Genomic DNA, 23,902 nt, shown 5'->3' with positions numbered 1-23,902 from the left:
TTCAGTGGCTATTTTGTCTCTAAACAAAGTGCCGAAAATATCCGCGAAAGGGCGCGGGGCGGCCACTCGAGATATCGATGCGGGGTTTTGGGCAAACAGAGGTGTCCCGAAGTGAGTCAGGCTTCGGGTTGACCAGTGTACATATTAGTGGTGACATTTTTGGGCATTTTTAGGGACAAATGGCGCAAACTGGTGTTCGACGGACGCAAAATCCACGACAATGCTTGGTTTGCGACACTCGCAAGTAAGCGCGCCAAGCGTCATCAGCGCGATATGTGGTCGCCGAGTGCACACTTCACCTGCCCGAGTTGTGGTCGTGTTTGTCGCTCCCGTATTGGCTTACATAGCCATGAAAAACGCTGTCGTCCCACTTGACACTGCTTGTATAGACTGTTATAAATGAAGTCTACTTTTACCTAATCTAACTAATATTACTATAATACTCGTAGTTTTTAACCCCCGACGCAAAAACGACGGAGTGTTATAAGTTTGGAAATAGAAATAGAAATATAGAAATCATTTATTCGTGACAAGTTTAGTGACAACAGAAATTATTTATACATAACACAAAAAGATAAATGAATAAATATAAATAAATATTGGGGGACACCTTACACAGATCAACTTACTTAGCCCCAAACTAAGCAAAGCTTGTACTATGGGTGCTAAGCGACGATATACATACTTAAATAGATAAATACATACTTATATACATAGAAAACATCCATGACTCGGGAACAAATATTTGTGCTCATCACACAAATAAATGCCCTTACCGGGATTCGAACCCAGGACCGCGGCTCAGCAGGCAGGGTCACTACCGACTGAGCCAGACCGGTCGTCAGATAGGTAGGTACATACATAATAATTGCCACGAAATGGTCCCGACTCAGCATGGTGTTAGCCTGTCTGTCTGTCTGTATATGTGTGTGTTTGTCTGTGGCATCGTAGCTCCCGAACGGATGAACTGATTTATATTTTTTGTCTGAAAGCTGAGTTAGTCGGGAGTGTTCTAAGCCATGTTTCATGACATTCGGTGTACTATGTCGCGGTCGGGGGTTTTTTCAAAATTTTAATATTGTGGTTTTGACAATTTGGCCCATATTGTTCGCATGATATGTGTTAAAATGACAAATATTAATATTGGCGCCATCTAGCCGAGCGTTCCCCAAAAGGTGTAATGCCGTCTAGGCCACCGTACCTTTTTCTCTATGGCTTCGAGGTACGTTTTTTTCTGAGACCCTAATATGGGCCAAATTGTGAAAGAGGTCTGAAGTTCGACTCTTTCACACTAAAACATTCGAAATCGTTCGGTGGTGACCGAAGTCAATGGAGGTAAGGTATGTGTTTGCACGTGTAACGTCAAGACAAGATGGCATGCTTTTGGTTAACAAAGTATGCGTAGACGTTTTGCGTCGACTTTATTTGTTTAGGTACTTTAATTTGCAATATTTTATGTTGAGGGACTCAGGTAGACAAAAACAGAGACTTTTAAAAGGGTAGAAGGTTAGAAATATTTATTTATGTGACAATATATCATTGAAAGTGATCATTTCCTGACATAATACTAGGGTGTGCAAACCGGTTAACCGGTTAACCGAAAAACCGGTTAACCGAGACTTTTTGGCCTCTATTAAAAACCGGTTTTTATAGTCTCTAACCGGTTAATAACCGAAACTGTATTTATTTCTCAAAATTTGGAAAATTAGGCATTAAAAGGTTCAAAAATACGTAATTATTTAATGTTTAGTAATAATAAAGATTTATTCATTACTTTTCATTGACAACATTATTATGTGTAATGTTTTTATTTTAAAAATTAGTCCCGAGTCTACTCAATTATACATTTTATACAATACAGTAGAGTCCGGTTAGTATATTACGACTCCGGATAGAACTAACGTCCAACCTCTTACAACGATATAAGCACAGGTATTTATTTGGTTTTCGTATGTTATAGTATGAAAGTACATCCGTTTATTTAACGACCAGCCGCTTTTTACGACATATTTTACACAGAATCCGTCCGTCAAGTCCGGTTGCAACGACGAGCGACAACGTTTTTAGTTTGGGTGCGTATCGGTCGATATAACTTTTTTTGATATATTTTTAGTCGTTATAACGACCATTTGATATAATTATTAAAACATATAACAACAAATAATAAACTAACAAATTGTATAATTCTTATTTAATATAATAATCATTTTTTCGAATAACATTTATCATAACATACTTTGAGTATAATGGTTATTTCCTATAATAAATAAATTTTATAAAACAAATTCTTTCTAAACACAGTTAGAACAAAAAAAATTGTACAATAAATTAAATCTATCATTTACCAGAAAAGTAAATTAGGTTAGAACTGTGATCCCTATACACAACGCGCTGCTACCAGAAAAATAGGTTAGGTTAGGTTAGAACTGTGACCCTTAAACATATGTACTGCTATCAGAAAAGTAGGTTAGGTTAGAACTGTGATCCCTTCAAAAAAGAATAAAATTAATTCAGTAAATGTTTTATACTGTTTGCTAGTTATATTATACTAGTCGTATATCAATAGATAGTTATACCATATAACGGTTATTATAAATAAGTGTTATACGAAATAAAGATTATACAAAATAAAAGTAGATATTTTGTGGTTATACCAAATGTTAATTATGTCAAATGAGTGATTATATCCTTTAAATATATATCAAATGTTGTTATATCAAATGTTACTATACCAAAAAAAGTTATACCAATCATTACACCCTTTTAGTTTTACTAGTAAATTGAGGAAACAAAGCTACTTCCACCCGAGCACGGCCCCCTGTCTTGCATACAACAAGTAGCAAGATTACATAGTGGCCATGTAACTTTTTGAAGTATTACTTTTAAAATTTTAACAATTTGTTCGCCTCGGGTCTAATCTTATAAGCTAAATAGAACCCAATTTGTATTTTTCGATTGCGTATAAACTAGCTTTACTTACAAATGATGAGCAAGCACGCATACTAAAAAGGACTTTTCTAACTAAACAAGTCACAATAAAATAAGGTATTAATACTATGATAATAATACCCTGTAAATAAACCTATTGATTGAAATGTTTTAGTAATAGAGATGTAAATATTACTTTTAATTAAAAGTAATGAAGTTCGTTTTGTACGACATCCGGTTAGTACGACGTAATATCAGCGGTCCCTTGAGCGTCGTTGTAACCGGAGTCTACCGTATATTTCAAACTATATTTTTTAAAAGAAAGGTAAAATGGAGATCTTGGTTTTCTTACATCAATTGCTTGTATTACTAGGAGCTGTGGGAGCTGTAGACCTTCGCGACATGCCTAGTAAACGCAAAACTGACGAATCACATTCAAACCACACAAGCCTTTTTTAGCAATTTCCGCATTTACCAAATTTCCAAAAACTGGATAAAAATTATCTTCATTGTGCATGTAATACCTGCTACGATATCATCAACATCAGAATTCTTAAAGGTAATGGTAATTATTGCGTAGTACGGCCATTTACTAAAAATCCTCAAAACCGGTTAATAACCGGTTAACCGGTTTTGAAGGAAAAGTCTCGGTTATTAACCGGTTTTTTAAGTTAACCGGTTTTTGCATACCCTACATAATACACCCTGCCTGTTTGCTTTCGCTTCTAAAAAAAACTGATTGAGTACTAATAGTAATGTCTAAAATATAACATATTTTATGAGGAATAGAAAAGCTAATTTAAAATAAGAAATGATATTACGTACATACCTATTGAAAAATTAAAGTTAATGGCCAAAATGTAGTTTTCTGAAAAAGTAGTGAAGGAAATTTCCCTTTCAAATCAAAATCAAATTAAAAATGTTTATTCTGTAAATAGGCTTAGGCAAGCTTTTACATGTCATATTATATACTAGCTTTTACCCGCGGCTTCGCCCGCGTAATAAAAGTATTCATTAAGATTTTCATTTGGATCCTTAGGTTTCTGGTATATTTATCTGCGATTATTTCGATTGCACATAATACTTTTGCTTGCAATGATTGTAGAAATATTACACATCGACCACAGCGTAGGTAATTCTATATACGCTGGGGAAACCTTTATAAACATCCCACATAGCCCGTATTTCGACACTATATGATCGGTGGGTAAAAAGTACTTTTTTCTATTATCCCTTACAATTTTTTACATTTTGCTTATACTTATCTCAAACGTAATCTTCAAGCAAGCAAACAACGATCGTCTTAGAGCACTTTGATTGTAAGAGACCGCCGACCGATTATCCGTATCCCTCTAACGATACCCATATTATCCGTATCCGTATCCGTATCCCTATCTCTATCCCTATCGCTATCGCTATCGCTAACGCTATGGCTGTCGCTATCCCTATCGCTATCCCTATCGCTATCCTTATCCCTTATCAAGATAACACTAAGTTCTCGCGCTTTGTACACATATTTAAAGTCACATACAGGTCGAAAGCGATTAATTAACATTATTTTTACCTTTTTTCCCAACGTTTCGGCCAGGTTGCACTGGCCGTGGTCGCGGAAGACTGACGTCCCAGCAAAATGTCACCGGAGATGTAAACAACACAAAACTACCCGATATTAATTTATATAAATGTTCGGGGTAGACAAATAAATATAATCTACCCGCATGCAATTATTTACGACATCACATTAGAAACCTCAAAAATAACAGTACTTCTCCACTATTTAATGGATGTTATTATACATATAAACCTTCCTCTTGAATCACTCTATCTATTAAAAAAAAACCGCATCAAAATCCGTTGCGTAGTTTCAAAGATTTAAGCATACAAAGGGACATAGGGACAGAGAAAGCGACTTTGTTTTATACTATGTAGTGACATCGCTATCCCTATCGCTATCCCTATCATTCATTCATTCATTCATTCATTTATTCCTTTATCAAACATAGTTTTACATGTCAACAAAATTACATATAAATACAATTATTCTTCTTTGTTATTTTTTGTTATTAAGTGTCTACAGTCGGCACTTATAAGTTACATAGTTAATGCAAACATGCTGTCGAAGATACATTTCAATTTTATAATTCAAAATGGTTGGTATAGTGAACCAGTTCAAGAGTGCACGTCGTTGAAAAATTCGTCAACAGTGTAATACGCTTCAAGCATAAGTTTATTTTTAAGTTTATTTACGAATTTACGATTATCGCTATCCCTATCGCTATCCCTATCCCTTATCAAGATAACACTAAGTTCTCGCGCTTTGTACACATATTTAAAGTCACATACAGGTCGAATGCGATTAATTAACATTATTTTTACCTTTTTTCCCAACGTTTCGGCCAGGTTGCACTGGCCGTGGTCGCGGAAGACTGACGTCCCAGCAAAATGTCACCGGAGATGTAAACAACACAAAACTACCCGATATTAATTTATATAAATGTTCGGGGTAGACAAATAAATATAATCTACCCGCATGTAATTATTTACGACATCACATTAGAAACCTCAAAAATAACAGTACTTCTCCACTATTTAATGGATGTTATTATACATATAAACCTTCCTCTTGAATCACTCTATCTATTAAAAAAAACCGCATCAAAATCCGTTGCGTAGTTTCAAAGATTTAAGCATACAAAGGGACATAGGGACATAGGGACAGAAAAAGTGACTTTGTTTTACCTCAGCTTGGAACGCTCTTAGACAATGACTCTTTGAGAATCTCGACGGCTCTCAGGTTGGGGGCGAGGGTGTGCGAGGTTCATCGGTGCCGTTGTGGAATATTGGTGGGAGAAGATGGGCACCACGGCCTTAGCTGTCAGAGGTGTGCTGGCCGATTCCCGAGGCATCACTCTATTAATGAGATCGTGCGCCGAGCCTTAGTGTCGGCTAATGTGCCGTGCGTCTTGGAACCGCCAGGGTTGAGTCGCACCGATGGTAAAAGGCCGGACGGGCTGACCTTGGTCCCGTGGCGTAGAGGGCGCTGCCTTATGTGGGATGCAACTTGTGTCAGCACTTACGCTGCATCCCATTTGAGGCAGACTATGGGTTGTGCTGGCTCGGCAGCGGAGTCCGCGGCAAAGGCTAAGCACGCAAAGTACTCCGCGTTGGAATCGGCTTACGACTTTGTGCCGGTGGCGATTGAGACGCCGGGCCTTGGGGCTCGGAGGCTCGCTCCTTTTTCAAAGAGTTAGGGCGTCGGTTGCGGGAGAGGGGCTGCGATCCTCGTTCTGGGTCGTATCTGGTCCAACAGGTCTCCATTGCCGTCCAGCGGGGTAATGCAGCGGGAATAATGGGGACTTTTGAGCCAGGTACGGTCCAGGGAGGAATATTTTAGTTATAATAACGTTTATGACCTACTTGATTTGTATTGATGACCCTTTTGACATAAATTACATAATATAGCATACTTTGACGAAGCCTGCGCTGTGGATGCATTTTGTAAAGTGATGTGTAACATGTTTTTTATTTTTAATGATAATAAATGATTGTGCTTTGTTTTATACTATGTAGTGATGATGATATACCGGGTGCCCGGCAGTTAATGGACAACCTTTTAACCACCAAGAGGGCACCTTATACTGGTACAGAAAATCGACATTAAGGTTTAGTAAAAGTCGCCTGGTTTTCGAGATTTTCACACTTTTTAAAATTTTAGGTAGTATTAAAATTTTAAAAAGTGTGAAAATCTCGAAAACCAGGCGACTTTTAAGTCGATTTTCTGGACTAGTATAAGGTGTCCTCTTGGTGGTTAAAAGGTTGTCCATTTATTACCGGGCACCCTGTATATGTACACTTATTCTAATTTAACATAAATGCATCCAGGTTATTTATTTTATTACTAGCTTTTTCCCGCGGCTTTGCCCGCGTATTAATCTAATCTTGTTTTCCCATACAAACTTTGGACTCTCATTCCACCCCCTTAAGAGGTGAATTTTCAAAAGTCATTTTCTACTTCTTATAAGGAGCCTACGTGCCAAGTTTGGAATCTCTAGGGCCAGAGGTTTCGGCTGACCCTAAAATAAACATTAATAAAATTGGTGAACAGTCAAAATGAAATCCAATTTGAACTAATAATCTAATAACCTAATTTGAATGAAAATAACTCCCTGATGAGTTCCCTGCCGAGGTATTCCCGATTCATGAACTGTCAGTATGGAGTTCTTCAAAAAAGGAGTGTACAAGATTCTAATGGGTCGGCAACACGCATGTGAGACCCCTTGAGTTGCAGGCGTCCATAGGTTATGGTGACCGCTTTTCATCAGGCGGGACGTATACCTGTCTGTTTGCCACGAACGTGGTATTAAATAACCACAAAATTAAAATTTTGAAAAACACCCCGACTGCGACATAGTAGACCGATTTTCATGAAACATGGCTAAGAACACTCCCGATTAACTCAGCTTTCAGACAAAAAAAAAAAGAAATCGGTTCATCCATTCGGACCTACGATGCCACAGACAGACACTCACACACAGACAGACAAACAGACAGACAGATAGACGGACAGACAGACATACACGTGATCAGTCAAAATGAACTCCAATTTGAACGAATAATGTAATAATCTAATTTGAATGAAAATAAATACCAACATTGAGTACCTACGAAGAAAATTAACCCTGTAACAGGAAGTTCTTTCAGACGTAAAATAATTCTAATTTTCAGGCACAAAGACGTTTCAGGTACTTTAGCTTTCAGTTACTAAATGGTCTTTTAAAGTTTTGTTGAAAACTAGCCTTCACTGAAGTTATTTCGAGCTGAAAATTTGTTTAATGAATATAATCATTTATTTCAGCAAAGTTTAGTCTAGTAACCTCCATGGAATGAAACGGCAAATGAATTAGAAGAGGCGATGATTATACGCGGTGTTTACTTGGGTATAGTTTTGCTAAATCGGGATATAAATTAAGTTTATGTTTTAAGTTTATGACGTGACATTGTACGTCCGTGAGTCTGAGTATTAGGCTTGTGCCGTTTCGTTCGTTGATCAGAGCGCTCCGATCTCGTTCAATCGCTCCCACGAACTATGTAGTTCGCTCTTTTAGGTCTTTTGCTCATTTAGTTCAGGCAGACCAGCGACCACTGCGGTCGGAAAGATCAGAACGAATGGGACCGAATAGTGTCAAAATGATACGAACAGTCCACCGATAGTAACATTCCGGGCCGAAAGGTTGTAAGTAACCGAAGTCCAATATGAAAACTTGACTTTTTTGTTGCTCTGTTAAGTAGTTCTCGCTCTCGGTCGGCGCAGTCACACACTCGTTCTCGATCCAAACCGCTCGCGCTCGCCGATCCTATACTGAACTAAATTAGCAAAGACCGATTCTCAGAGCACGGAACGATTCAGTTCATTTAGGTCACTGATGGGATTTTATTCCTAACAGTTCATAGTTCGTGAACGACACAAGCCTACTGAGTATAGGAAAATAAGTATTACTATGTTCATCAGTTTTGTGTAGTTTACATACATACATACATATAGCCACGCCTGTATCCCATAAAGGGGTAGGCAGAACACCAGGGGCGAAGCGTGATGATTATCATTAGTAAAGCCGGAGGGGTTTTTGGGATCTGTTTTGTATGGGCTTCTACAGACACGAATCGAGTTGTATCGACGCTACGTCACTGCAGAGCACATTAACTACTAAGTTTCAGTACCACTCTTGGCAAAAAGGGGTTGAAAGAAATCCAAATTGTGACAATGCAGTGACAGGATGCCAACCTCTCGCCTACGCCACAATTTAACCCATATCCCAAAGTCGACTTCTACGACACCCACGGGAAGAGGGGGTGGTGAAATTCTTAAGGGCCATTCTAGATAATTATAACTATAATTCGAAGGTTGGCCGTCTAAGAGGAAAAATTATAAAGTGTTTTCCTACAAAATGATTCTCTCATCATACGGGGTAATTCATAAAATACATCACACGAATTTCATGACTTTTTGGCCCCTCATCCTCTCCTTGACACACTTGGTCACATTTAGCGACCTCTTTCGGTCCTGTTACGAGTATATATTTTTTGACATTTTTCTTTTTGATCAAATATTCAGAGGAGACTATTATTTCGATAAGCATAGAAATATAGTTTACATTACGGCACTTACCGTGTTGTAAAAACTTGGTGGGTTTACATAACTTTTCATTCTTTCTTATAACAGGAAAAGTACCCCTTGTCACGTTTTTTGACCGTCTCCCGCTAACGTAATTAATGAAAGGCCCCTAGTTAAATAACCGATATACCCCAAACCCAATCGTATCAGCCGAATAAATATTTGTCTTCCAATATATAAGAACTCAATACGTCATTTAGCCCACAGACAGACAGACAGAGGAATATTTATCTTGGCGAGGATACTCGGTATTATTTCAATGCTTTATTCGATTTGGCTGATTTGATATGATTTATTATGGGGTTTGAAGTAAGCCTTTGCTTGGTAACTAAGCTTTGAAGATAATTTTAGGGTTTCGTAGTCAAAAGGAAAAATAAAAGCTTTTTCACCACACCAACTGGTAAAGACTGACTTTGCTATTCGAAAACAGACCGCAAAACTGGATTTTATCCACAAGAGTGAAAAGTAATTTCATTAAAATTTTAACTTGATGTCTTAAGCTGGCTGGTAGAGTTTATCTACAAATGATTTTGTACCATGAACATTGAATAAATCGTTAGATTTGATTTAGTTTGATGTTTTATAATCAGTATTTAGTTCTTGTTGGTGTGGTTAAAAATGGTGTGTTTCACTCGGTGGCAAAGTTTGTTTAACCTTCGTGCCTTGAAACCCTCGCAACCCTCAAGATTCCACTTTTTGAACCACTCGCTACGCTCACGGTTCAGTATTGGAATCTTTCGCTTGCTCGGGTATCAATATTGGCACGAGCGGTTAAACAACAACTTTGCCCCCATGTAAAACAAATAACTATTAATGACGGTAACTAATTTCCATAGTTACGATCTAGATATCCACGTTTTTGAACCTATACCTCAAAGACTGTTCTCTAGCCTTGCCATACATTAGTAATGTTAAATTAAACCTTTATTTTTGAGAGAATAAGTGCTTCCTTTTTTTTTTTTTTTGAAACTATTAATATTTTTATTAGACATAAAACTTAAGTAACAAATAAATAATACATATCTAACTCTAAAAATAACAATAAAAAACAACTTAAAATTAAATTAAAAACTAAACTAAACTAAAAATAAACTAAAATACGTCTAAATATGGCCCCCGCGGCATGGTGCCAAAGATGCTGGCAGCATTCCCTCGCTGAATAGCAATGCTAATGCGTTGCGAGAGAAAGCTGCCAGCTCTCTGGTCACCGGTAGTTTCTTTGAGCTTTGCGCTCAGCTCTTTAAAAACCTCACGGGCGCTTGGACCCCATGGCCCTAGGGTCTCGACGCCAACTGCCCTAAAATGGTATTGGTGTCCGAGACCCCGATATTTTGTCATCTTTTTTATTTCAGCCGCCTCCGCAGCTGCCCCAGCCCTGTTTGAGGTTCTTGGAAGATGGGAAGGTGCCAGTGTATCGACGCATGTGGCGTCCCAGACTAGCACCCGTCCCATCTTCCAAGGAACTAGGGTCATACCGTCCGGTCTCTTGCCATCGTCCCTCGAAACGCCGTTTGGTTCAAGGATGGCCGGCGCGTTGACGGTAGCAAGAGACCGGCGTATAATGTCATTCAGGGCAGAGTGTCTGGAGAGGCGACCGGCACTCAGTTGACAAGAAAGGCCATGGTGTCCAAGCTCGTCGACGGTTGTGCCGCAGGGGCACCTATGAGGGGTGCAGACCTTTACTCCGAGCCTGAGACTCACGGCTAGGCGCAGGGTATCAGGCTCAAGGTAGGTACCACTGGGAGGGGAGGGGTAAGCGTGCAGCCACTGACCGGATTCCTTTTCTGCGGCTGCGAACAGCCGCGCCCGCGTTGTGGCAGTGGTACTGGGACTGGAAAGGAGTTCGTCAAAAGTAATTTTACAAATAGTGTCGTCCCAGCAACGTTGGATATGTAATTTTCAGGTAAATTTTGGCTCGGACAAGCCGTCAGCCAAGCGTTTCTAGCGTCCGTCAGGCACGCCGTCTCGTAGTTTAAAGGGAAAGCCCTTAATATTTTACCCACGAGGGCGGAAGTGCCGTAGACGGATGATAGAAACGCCGGCAAAGTAACACTAGAAATTTTGCGCGTACCCAACCCGCCGAATCTGATGGGAAGGGACGCCTGGTTCCAGGAATGCTCGCTGAGCTGAATGTTTAAAATTGACTCTAAGGAGGATCTAATGAGGTCGTCAATAGGTGATAATAAATTTTGATGCTTCCAAAAAGGGCAGCAGCGAAGCAAATAGGTAAATTTAGGTACAAATAGGCAGAATTTTAAAATAGTCAGAGCGGAATGAGAATTTATCTCGAGTAAGCGATCGGCGCAGTTTTTGAATTTGGAAGTCGCGTTTGTAATGATGTTAGGAATAGCTTCTTCGAAGATGGGTGACCCTAGGAGGTTTAGTGAGTCCTTGTTGACAAATTTAATGTTAGGCGTAATTGCCTGAAATTTTTGAATGGTGTCGGGATTAAAACTGGTGAGATATAATTCGCATTTATCAGAATTTAATTCAAGTCCAATTCGTTGAAATTTATTTTTTATTTCCAATAGGTCAGCCAATACCGTGTTAGTATCACCTCCTAGAGTACCGTCATCTAAGTACCATACGTTAAATTTTGAATTTAGTGCTTCCTTGATCAAAGCGCTTCTTACAATTTCAACCAATTTGAATCATTGGCTTCTCTAGAATCCTGTCTTATTGACATCATGTATTATTGGCTATAGAAGTCACCTTCGACGTTGACTGTGAAAAGGTTCTACAGTGGCCTAGGTTTCAAATTGGTTGACTGCACATGCGCAATTGTAACACAATCAAGCACACAAACAAAACTAAGTATTTCACAGTAAAAGAAAGACATATTTAACTCCGTATTGACAGATAAAGTCTAAGAAAAAAAACGTACCTCAGTACCATACAGCAAAAGGTACGGTGGCCTAGATGGCGTTACACCTTTGGGGTACGCTCGGCTGGATGGCGCTAATATTAATATTTGACATTTTAGCACATATCAAGCTAAGAATATGGGCCAGATTGTCAAATCTGAGGTTCAAAAGCCTGTCTCACGAGAATAGATGGCAGTCTATGCACTGTGATTACACATTTTACTACGACAGTAGTTACTCTCTATAATACTCGATCCTCTTTGCAGTGAAACAAGCTATCCTATAACAATATTAAGTTAATTATCCAAACATATTTTATTCAGCAAGTCGCAATTGCGTGGTAAAAATCCACCGAATAGCATTCCAAGACACTGAGTGTATTTCTTAATTCCGAGAGAAGATTCTAAAAGCTGTACAAAGATACCTAACCAGAGTTTTATGGCCTCAAGATTATTTGAAAACTAGCTTTTGCCTGCGGCTTCGCTCTGGTTAATTTCGTAAATTGCGGAATGTTCCATACAAACATCCAACTCCCTTTTTAGGTGAGTGGGGGGGTTAGAAAGAGAGAAAAGGTAGCCGCTGTTTACACTAAAAAATATCGTCAATTCGTCGCTCCATTTTTCCGTAATAGACGGACAAACAAACAGACACACACGCTTTCCCATTTAAAATATTAACCTAGGGCATTTATTTGTGTGAAGATCAGGGATATTTGTTTCTGAGTCATGGATGTTTTCTATGTATATAATAAGTTAAGTATGTATTTATCTATTTATGTAAGTATATCGTCGCTTAGCACCCAATAGTACAAGCTTTGCTTAGTTTGGGGCTAGGTTGATATATTATGTGTAAGGTGTGTCCCAATATTTATATTTAAAAAAAATGTACTGGCATACCTGGCATAACGTGGCTGGCATGTCAGTTGTGGCACACAGGCCTCACTCTCTAACACTATGATAGTTGTAGGAATTGCGTCAGAATGTTAATTGTCAAGGTGAAGGCATTAAATTAACAGCGTTTTCTCCGAAACTGCTCTTTCTTATTTCACGGGAGAGCGGGCTGGAAGCGGATACATTCCGCACGGTGTTGTGACGTATCTTTGCGAGATTTAATGTTGTGTTAATTGTTTATACCACAATGCAGATGCAGTGAAAGGGTTGATTGAGGAATTTCCGAGCTTGATAAATACCGGTTATATTTGAAAATGTTGGTGCATTGTCAGATTTTTTTTTATTTACATAATCTTAATAAAACATACATACATACATACATACATACAATCACGCCTGTTTCCCAGAGGGGTAGGCAGAGATCACGGATTTCCATTTACTACGATCCTGACAAACCACTTTCGCTTCACACACTTTCATAACATTTCTCATACACGCTCGTCGGTTTCGAGTACTTCTGACCTGGCCTCTTTGCAATATTTCCCCGATTTGATCAAGAAAAGTTCGCCTAGGTCTTCCACTACCAACTGACCCTTCCACTCCTTTTTCATATACTTTCTTCGTTAATCTCCTCTCATCCATCCTCTCTACATGCCCAAACCACCTTAACATACCCATCTCAATCTTTGTCACCACATCTACATCCACTCCACACTTCTCTCTTATCACGCTATTTCTGATCCTATCACTCAACTTTACACCAGCCATGCTTCTTAACGCTCTCATTTCTACGGCATTCACTTGACTTTGAAGTCTTTTATCCCACACCCAACTTTCACTACCATACATAAGTGTAGGCACCAAAACTCCTCTATGCACCGCCAGACGTGCTTTTTGCGACACTTTCTGGCTGCCCATAAAAGCGTTTAGTGCTCCATTCACTCTATTCCCAGCATTCACTCTCCTTTCAATATCTTTTCCATGTTTACCGTCCCTTGTAAACAACGTTCCCAAATACACAAACTCTTTCACTTGTTCCGGCACAGAACACCCCACTAGAAGCCAAATGCAAGCGATATTGTTCGAGACGCAAATCACCAATCCTTGCGGGGTGAGGCGGGCGCGCACGGTGCTGCCATTGGTCGTTTCAAATAATGGCGCGCCTTTATGATTAGCAGTAGGGATGGGAATGGGACATGTCTATTATAGACAATGGTACCGGTACCAGTACTGTGGTGAATTTGTTTTGCAACAAATTATAATATTATAATTAAATTATAATAAGGCCTAGTTACCCTTCGGGTTGGAAGGTCAGATGGCAGTCGCTTTCATAAAACTAGTGCCTACGCCAAATCTTGGTAGTAGTTTCCAAAGCGGACCCCAGGCTCCCATGAGCCGTGGCGAATGCCGATGCCGGGATAACGCAAGGAGGATGATAATTGTGATAGCATCTCAATAAAAATCATTCTAGTAACTAATAACTAAACTGTGCATTTTTACTTACGTTTACTAAGTTAAATAACCAACTAAATATTCTAAACTAATCAATGAACTAAATACCACTACAGACTCTACAGATTCTAGATAATTATTCACTATTACAAATCTGCTTTCTTTTATATTTCATAAAATGGTAGCACATGGTACGAACGGCAGTACGAAGTTCCCGCAACAGACATAAACTAACATGGCCCCATGCCTAGTCGTTTACGTGAAAGGGATAGCATATCACATTGTTAACTCGGTAAAGAGGGATGGACGCGCCTCGGCGCCGCTCAGCACAACCATATTGACCAGTATAAATGAACTCCGCGGACAATAAACAATATTCAACAAAATAATTAATTTGACTTAACTGTGGAATGTTGTTCCATCTTTTACATGTAGAAGTGTTAGAAGACTTGCCACACCACTTTATGCTGTAAGAGACCATTGTTTGCAACCAAAATTGATTATTTAAGATTTTTTCCCGAGCGGACACGGACACTGTTAGCGGGTCGTATACTTGGGCGCTACTGATCGGTGTCGCACGCGTTCAAACTTTTATAAACCTGATTTGTCGTATGCTTGGTGACCGCGAGTCGCCCTGTAAGGGCCATCTTGTTGTATTGATCTGTGTTTTTCTCGGAGAGCTCTTTTACAATTTTTTTGTTAAAAGTTTTGAATGATTTACGGTTATTTTCATTAGACTTATATTGACCGGGATATAGACCGTGATTACCTTTTTGATTTTTGTCGAGCTCCCGATATTTCGACGCAGTTGCATGCATCATGATCATCGAGTTGCATAGTCCTGAGGTAATTTCGACGGAACGCCACTACATACCGAGATTGGTAAGAGAAGCCATTGAGATTCACAAATATAAAAATTTCAATCGTGAGGATGGCTTCAAACTATCTAATGTATGGAATCCAGTGATTTGTTTGTGTAAAAAACCGGTGAAGTCAGAATTGAACAAACGTAGTGACACTGTGAGTGTAGTGTGTTTGGACAGACCATCGAGTGTGAATGCGACCAGTGGTAACGCTGAAAGTGAACGCAGCCGACGCGCGCGAAGGAGGGTAGATCGCGCGCTGTCTATGCAACTTTAACATCCACCCGCCTTCGTCAGTTTTCCGTGATCATGATGCATGCAACTGCGTCGAAATATCGGGAGCTCGACAAAAATCAAAAAGGTAATCACGGTCTAAGTATATCCCGGTCAATATAAGTCTAATTTTTTTGTTGTCTGACGACCAAGGTCCGCAGGTTTCAACCGCTAATGCCACAAACTCATAGTCGCTTTTCGGCAACGCGTTTTGCGACATTTGGCGGTTGGAGCATCCTCTGCGGCCGCACCTGCTTTTTGGACGAACGCTGTACATAGGACGGTGCCAGCGTGTCTACACACATGACGTCCCATGCCAACGGCCGCCCCAGAAACCATCAATCAATCAATAATATGATGGGTTGAGCAGCGTCCATTAGCTTGCGGCACTTCTGCAAGTGGCTACTGAGCGAGAGCGGCAGCCGCGACCGCAAAGCTGGCAGGAGAATGTGGCCGTGTCCAGTGACAAAGGTTGGTAAGCGCGCTGGCGCGTAGAGTGAAGAAGGTCAAACCATGCTTGGTCGTGTGCAACTACTTCTTCACCCAGGGTCTTCCTCCAGTGATCGCGGTCTTCAGCCTCCATTTCCCAGTCGATATGATTGATCCGGAAGGACAGCATATCACTCTTCGCACTGACAACATCGCTTTGCTTCGCCAGATACCATGGCACCATAAATTCCTGAATTACAATGGTGCATGTGGACGCTCGAAGTGGAGCGTTCAGCGTGAAGCGAGGTGGGCAAGCAGCGTCGAGTCAGGACACTTGTGTGAGCTTCAGTTGCATGCCGTACGCCCCGCCCCGCTTCACGCCCAATAAGCGTGCACTCAGGCCTTACAACTAACTAACTAGTAACTAGTATGGCACTGTGATCCAAAGAGGATCTTGGCCTCCAAAACGAGAGCACGCCACTTATCCCGATCCTGCGCAGCTTCCTGCCAATTATCGGCTTGTAGCTGACACAGATCCGCCATCACGCTGTCTCCCCAGCGGTATCTGGGCCGACCCGCCGGGCGGCCACCAGTTGGTCTTCCCAGATACGCCCTCTTGCCTCCCGATCCTCTCCCATTCTGAGTAGGTGGCCGAACCAGCGAAGTCTGTGGGATTTGGTTACGCCGATGATGTTCGCTTCGCCCACCAACTCCTCTATGTCGGTATTCCTCCTTATCCTCCACGTGCCGTCATCTCTCTTGACAGGTCCCAGGATTTTCCGGTATATCTTCCTTTCCGCTACAAGGAGCCGACTTTCCTCTTTTCCTCTTTTTTTTTTCCTCTTTTTTCAGGCCTTACAAAATAATTTATTTATTTATTTATTAAAACATGTTTACATGACCTTACAGTATAACCAATACGTCACGAAACTTAGATAACAAAAACAAAGAAAGAAAACACAAAAAAAGAGAACAAGAAAAAGAAAATTAATCAATTCATTTGGGCGATGACGTCACAGCGTGGCTCCGTTGCGTCGTTTGCCCCGGTGTCGGATTCGGCAGGTTGCCCCGGAACCGCCGAAAAACCACACCTTTCGGCCAGAAGTCTGCGCTCGCGATGGTGTCCTGCAGCGGCCGCGGCACACGTACCACAAACGAACTGAAGTGCACGTAGTGACGCGATTGTAGCTGCTGCACCCTCGGCGTGTAGCCAGTCTTCCGGCGAACGTAGTCCACCAACAATAATAATGGGTACCCGATATAGCGAGACATTGGATGTTGCCTAAGAAAGATATAACCTAACCACAAAATCAAAAATTTGACAAAACCCCCGACCGTGACTTAGTGGACCGATTTCCATGAAAACGCTACCGGCTAATTCAGCTTTCAAACAAAAAAAAAACTAAATCTAAATCGGTTCTTCCGTTCGGGAGTTATGATGCCACAAACAGACACACACTTATGTAGTCTAAATTCTATTGAATGAGATAGTCTCATCTGAAAAGTAATTTATTTAAGTTTTTCGTAAGTATTTAGGAAGAGCGGTGTATCTTGACACAGGTATCTTGTATACTTAAGTTCTGAAGTTAATGAATAAACCATTTTTATTATTTATTTATTTATTTAAAGTATCTTCTACTTTCAAACTGTAGATGGGATACGATGTTCGTTGATAACGCCCACATACCACAAGTTGATCAAACTAAATACTTAGGCTTCATCATTGACTCGGGTCTAATGTGGTCAGCTCACATAGACATGGCTTGTGATAAATTGGCTTCAGCTGCCTTTGCATTGTCAAGACTGGCCCCAACACTTTCAGACGAAAATATGAAAAAATCATATTACGGATACTTTCATTCGATCCTAACCTATGGTGCTGACCTCTGGGCGACAGCGGCCGATCGTGAGCGAGTGTTCAAACTACAGAAGCGCGCAATACGAATAATCGCGAGGAAACCATACGACCACTCGGCACACGAATTATTCGTAAATCTTAAAATTCTAACATTGCCTAGTGTCTTCATTTTAGAAGCATGTAAGTATGTTAGAAATAATATAGGCTCGTATAAAACCCGTGAGCAGCAGTCAGGAAGAAGCACGCGCGGTGGAAGTCTTCTTCTGATCCCGCCACATAATACCGCCAAAGCCAAGAAATCAGTCAGTGTGTTGGGGGCTAAATTATTCAACGCATTACCTATCGCAATCAGAAGTGCACCCAGCGACGTCACATTTTCCAACAAACTTAAGACACTATTACTAAAAATGGCCTGTTATACCATCGATGAATTTCTCGATAAGGTGTCATCGACCCACACACACACATTGTAAAAAAAAAATTGTATTTAATTCGTATTTTAATATATTATTAATTCATACTTTAATGCATTTAACGCATATATAAAATTGATTCGTATTTGAAAGCATTTAACGCATTTTCTAATATATTCAGTGAATACGATGTATTATATAACCATTTAATTGAACTACCTATTGTTATTATTTTTATTGATATTTGACACAATGAAATGTAATGTAACCACTGACATGTAATTTACTTTTACCAATAAAAAATATGAATATGAATATGAATATGAATATGAATATGTTGTGCATTTTCCATTTAATATAACAGTTTTTCACCTAAACAAAAAAAATAACGCATTTTAATTGCAATATACACGAAATAAACAATAAACATTCCCACTTGACCACTCATAACCTTTCATTTAGAAAGTCAGTTAAAAAGGCAGGATTCTGGCTTCCGTACAATAGGGCACTCAGCGCGCACATTCCGCCTAATAGCCGAACTGATGACACTACCGAGAAAGAAATGTACTTTTCCCCTCACAAAAACGCATTTTATTCACTAGTGGGTAAAGTAATTTGACCTTGAATAAAGTCAAATTAACTGCTTTAAAATTGATAAAAGTAGGTGCATCTAGTAATAAAGATGATTTACCACCTGTGGAACTACTGGGAGCAGTGATAAACGCATTTTTTGCGTTGTAGTTTCCTCGCTATAGTGAGGGGAAAAGTTTTGTGTTACACTCGGGTGCAAATGTATTTTACTTCTCGTGTATTAAGAAAACTCGCAAGTTCAGGATTCTATTCTCGAACCACTCGCTTCGCTCGTGGTTCAACTATAGAATCCTTTCACTTGCTCGTTTTTCAATTCCACACTCGGCGATAAAATACAACTTTGCCCCCTTGTATAACAAATAACTATTATGTACTCAACCCTTTGTGTTTTGAGATATTTCGCGGTAACTGGACCTTGGGGTGTTGGGGTTGTGAGAAATGATTTCCATTTATTTGTTTTTCTTCTTTATAATCCATACTATATAATATTATAAATGGGAAAGTGTGTGTGTCTGTTTGTTTGTCCGTCTTTCACGGCAAAACGGAGCGACGAATTGACGTGATTTTTAGGTGGAAAAAGTTGAAGGGATGGAGAGTGACATAGGCTACTTTTTGTCTCTTTTTAACGCGAGCGAAACCGCGGGCAAAAGCTAGTATGATTATAAAAGTAAAATACAAAACCAGTTACAAAACAATACAAAATATATAAACACATTATAAAAAACTTAACCTAGGGTGCCGCCAGCAGCGGGGCAGGGCCCAAGCTGCCGGTGGTTAGGGCTGCAGAGAGAGGAACCGTCGGAATATCGGCGGCGTGTTCAAGATACCGCCTTCTGCATCTGGCCCTTGCTACCTAGCGAGAGTCTCTTAAGATGTTAGCGGCGACTCTTTGCTACAAAACCGTTCACTGAAACGACTATCGGGACAATGATAGTTGAATCAACATCCCACATGGCAGTTACTTCGTGAGCCAAGTACTTACTGGAATTATCCTCGGCTTTCACAAGATTCAGAAATTATTATTGTTTTAAAATACCAGAAACTAAAAAATAATAAATAAATATTTTAGGACATTTTTACACAACGAAGAAAGAAAATTCATAGTCAAATAGAATATAATATAGGTAAGATAAACTGAAGTTGTGGAAACTACTTGCCCCATAATGGAAATAGGTTAAAATGTAATAGGTATAAAATACATAATTTTTTTTTAATATTTTTTACTAAAAAACATAAACGCTCGCTCGCAGTAATTTAAGAAAATCGCAACTGGGGCAACAATGTTATAAATAATAAAACACATTTCTTAAACAAATATTCGTTAAGGATAGTAGTATCAAAAATATAAATCCAGATTTTCTATTGTTTGAGTTTCCCCGGATGCAACCTGAAAATGGCACTTTGTTCTCTAATTCTGCGTTAAAAAAGCACACTAAATAGCATGTAATAAATAATGTGACCCAGGTGAAATCTAGCTGGAATTAGTCGTTGTAGCCTGAAAAAGGCGCGATTAAAGTTGGCTACTGAAGAAACTAACACTAATAGTGGAAAAACTAAAAGTTAAAAAGTGCTAAACTGGAACAAACCATCACGTAACTCTAGGTCTAACCGTCTATAGTATTAGAAATATAATCGCGTGTGATCGTGTGTAAAATTTCTTCATCCATTCAAATATTTTATATGCGAAAGAGTGTGTGTTTGTATGTTACCTCATTAGTCTTAAACTGTTGCACAGATTTAGTTGAAATTTTGTACAGTTTGATAATTGCAATATTTTACCACAAACTATCTTACTTCTATAAAATCAATGTGTCTAAATTTATGTAAGCATTTTGAACATAGTGAAGTAATGTTGAAAATGAAGATGAAATATTTATTTTTCAAATAGGCATATTACAATGCGCATATGAACGTCAAAAAAAGCTACGCCGGCTCTAACCAATATTGCCTTTAAGTTTAATCAGGAGCTAACCAAATTACCAATCCACGCAGAGAAAGTCACGGGCAACAGCTAGTCCATACTAATATTATAAATGGGAAAGTGTGTGTGTCTAGTCTGTTTTTTCTTCTTTCACGGCAAAACGGAGCGATGAATTGACGTGATTCTTTAAGTAGAGATAGTTGAAGGGATGGAGAGTGACTTAGGCTACCTTTGTCTCTTTTTACAAGCTTTTATTTAACTTGCCTTGTTAGTATGTTAGTTTGGGTCAAATCGTAGAAGCTAAATTTGACCCACTTCCCGGATCATCTACATATGTGTCGGAGACAGACCGGATATTGGCACGGACAGTCAATTATAGCGCAGCGCGCGAAGAGTTGCAGCTGGACAGCTGACGTCACAACCAACCAGTTGTCCACCCAACCAGTTGTTGTCCCCACTTCGTGCGCTAGGACGGAGCCGGGATACCTGAGACCCGACACTCTCTGGCGGACCACGCTAGAGACAAGAAGTCTTAGAGCCTCCTCGGAACTGTCCACGCTATAATTGTTCTAAACCAAGTTGTTTACCTATCAGTTATTGTAAAATTTAAAGTGTGTAAAATAAATCGTTGATTACTATCGTCTTCGTCTCAATCCTCGATGACCCAGCAACGCCCCGATGTCTGAAAATGGTGCCAATCCTGACCTGTCCCCGACATCAGAAGTGGGATCACATCGAGGCAAAGAGACGCAAAATAATTGCACCGGAACGGAAGTGCCGCCATATTGGCAATTTCTCGAAGCGCAAAATCAACAAATGCGCGCCCTTGTCGAGACACTGAAAAGTTCGTCAATACCAACCTACAATCCACGGGTGACCTTTCCGGACTTGGAACCCGACAAACAAGAAACCAACGCCATGACATGGTGTGCTACCGCCGACGTGTGTATGGCCAACGCACCATTGGAGGGCGACCAGCTTGTCGTCGCCATCCGCAAGTTGCAGTGACTATGAAGCGATCAAGGAAAATGTTGTTTATGAGTGATAAGAATGGAAACGGTCATACTCGTTTTCATAACCGTGAAAAAAAAGGAGGAAGTACCCGCTAGAAAAATAATGTCAACGAGTTAAAAGGAGCAGTGTCTAGCCGTCTACGTAGCTTTCGCAAATCGTTTACACAGTATAGCAGTAATAACGCTTCTTACAAACTTCACGCCGCGCTGTGCGTCGGAAAACTACCCTCGCACGCAACAAGTACATGCGAAACTGGGAAATATTGGATTGGACAGTCTGTGTTGACGTGTGTGTGTAAATGACATCAGTGCCGAGGACATTTCGTTACATCATCATCATTATGTATGGAGAACAGTTCTAAAAATCAGAAAATTCAGAATTCCTAGACATCCAGAAAAATGCCGACCGCGTCGCCCCTGCCAGATATTCACATACGATTCAGTAGTCAGTCGTCCTTATTTTGTGTTGCCAGGGTAAAGGCTTAAGGTGGGAGCAGTTCCAGGAGCTGTTTGTTGCGAGCTAATTCCTAACCTAGAAACGTGGTAGTAAGGTCACGTGTCTAACCTTGAAAGCAGGTGAGTGATGCATTCCATTATGTTATTTGGTGAATTGTGGATTCCTATTTGTGGAAATTTTGAGAGTACACTTGGTGAGAATGAAAACAATCATCTCTCTCAATCTCAATGAATCTCTTATTGAAAACGTAGTGATTATAAAATTCCAAAAATTGTAATTATTGTTTGTGTTAATGAAACAGCTTTTTATTCTGATTTTGTTAGTTTCCAAGATCAGTATTCTATAATGTTTCGTAGTTTATAAAATTTGAAGTGATTGCCAGTATTAGAGTATTACCCCTAAATTTGTGATTTATCTCAAATTGTTCATTGAGTGAAAACAGAAGCTACGCATATGAAATTTTATGTTGCAGTGTGCTACAGTCAAGTCTACACAACGTGAGGTATCTAAAGTCGCGTGTACCATCACGCGAGTATCACAACAATGCTCAGCACTGCATTTCTTGATCTGAAGGATGAAATGTGATCTGGAGAATGGAAAAAAAGGGACAGGTTTCGTTCCAATTGTTTATTATTGAGTTTTATTCAGTGTCATGGTTAAGCAGTTTAAAAAAAGCCGTTTTATTTAGTAAAGGTTTAAAGACAAACAAACACGTGTCATGTCACACTTGTTTTTTCATTTCAAGTTTTATTTTAATATCAGAGAAAGTTCATAAAATAATAATTGTTAAATCTCATATCTAAGACAATGCCAGTCGTTGTTTATTTGTGAATTTGTTTCCCTTTGAGTTTTTACTTCGGTAAACAATGAAACTGATACCGTGAAAATGATGCTTTCAGTAATGGCCAGCTGTGATAAACCACGACGTGCTTCACTGCACCTACTGCAGCAGTGGCAACCGCTGCTTGGCGCCTTCGTGCTTGAACTGGTCTTCGTGAGGTCTTCATCTTTGGCTTCGACGTGTGCGTCGTAGCGACGAATGAGAATACGACCTTGGACACTGATACTTGAAGCTGGTGAGCAGTTTCCGTTTTATTGGGATATTGTTGAGATATTTGTTCTGTTTAGATTGAGAGTTCTAAACAGAATGAAAAAGCTTGCTAATGTAAATTCATTTTTTTTAGTAAACATTAGTTTGCAATCGAAGAATGAAACTCGTTGTTTTCATGGTTAACGTAATTTTTATTTTGTACCATATTGCTATGTGTTGCTTTGGCTCAGACTGCGTACACCATTACAATCATTCGTAAACGTAGGAGTAAAATTCGGATCTATTTTTCCGTTTCTGTGCGGCCACGTGTGGGTGGCGTGCGTTTGGTTTGGTGGTGTAATCGGTCGATGTTGGATGCCGTATGGAGGTAGTCCATATTCATGTGATGAACACCGGGTAGAGGTGGTTCATATGTCGCCGTGTGTCAGCTGTATGACGTGTGTCAAGTTGCCGAATGGATGCAACTGTTAGAGCACTGTAACTCATTACCTTGATTCTGATTTAGTGACATTTTGATCAGTGAGATCAACACGTTGAGTTTCATTCTACTATTGTTGACTTATTTTGGTACCTACATACAATTTTGAAAAGGTTTTTTTGTCCTTAACTAAAATGATAGGACAAAATATAAAACTGGTAAAGTTGACTTTTTGGTCATGTTTTTAGTTAGTTTCATAATAAAGAAAAAGTGAAAGGCTTTTTTTGATCTTACAATTTTAATTGCGGA

The sequence above is a fragment of the Leguminivora glycinivorella genome, chromosome 23 (genome assembly GCF_023078275.1).
Source record: "Leguminivora glycinivorella isolate SPB_JAAS2020 chromosome 23, LegGlyc_1.1, whole genome shotgun sequence".
NCBI lineage: Eukaryota > Metazoa > Arthropoda > Insecta > Lepidoptera > Tortricidae > Leguminivora > Leguminivora glycinivorella.
Note: the sequence above shows the minus strand (reverse complement) of the source record.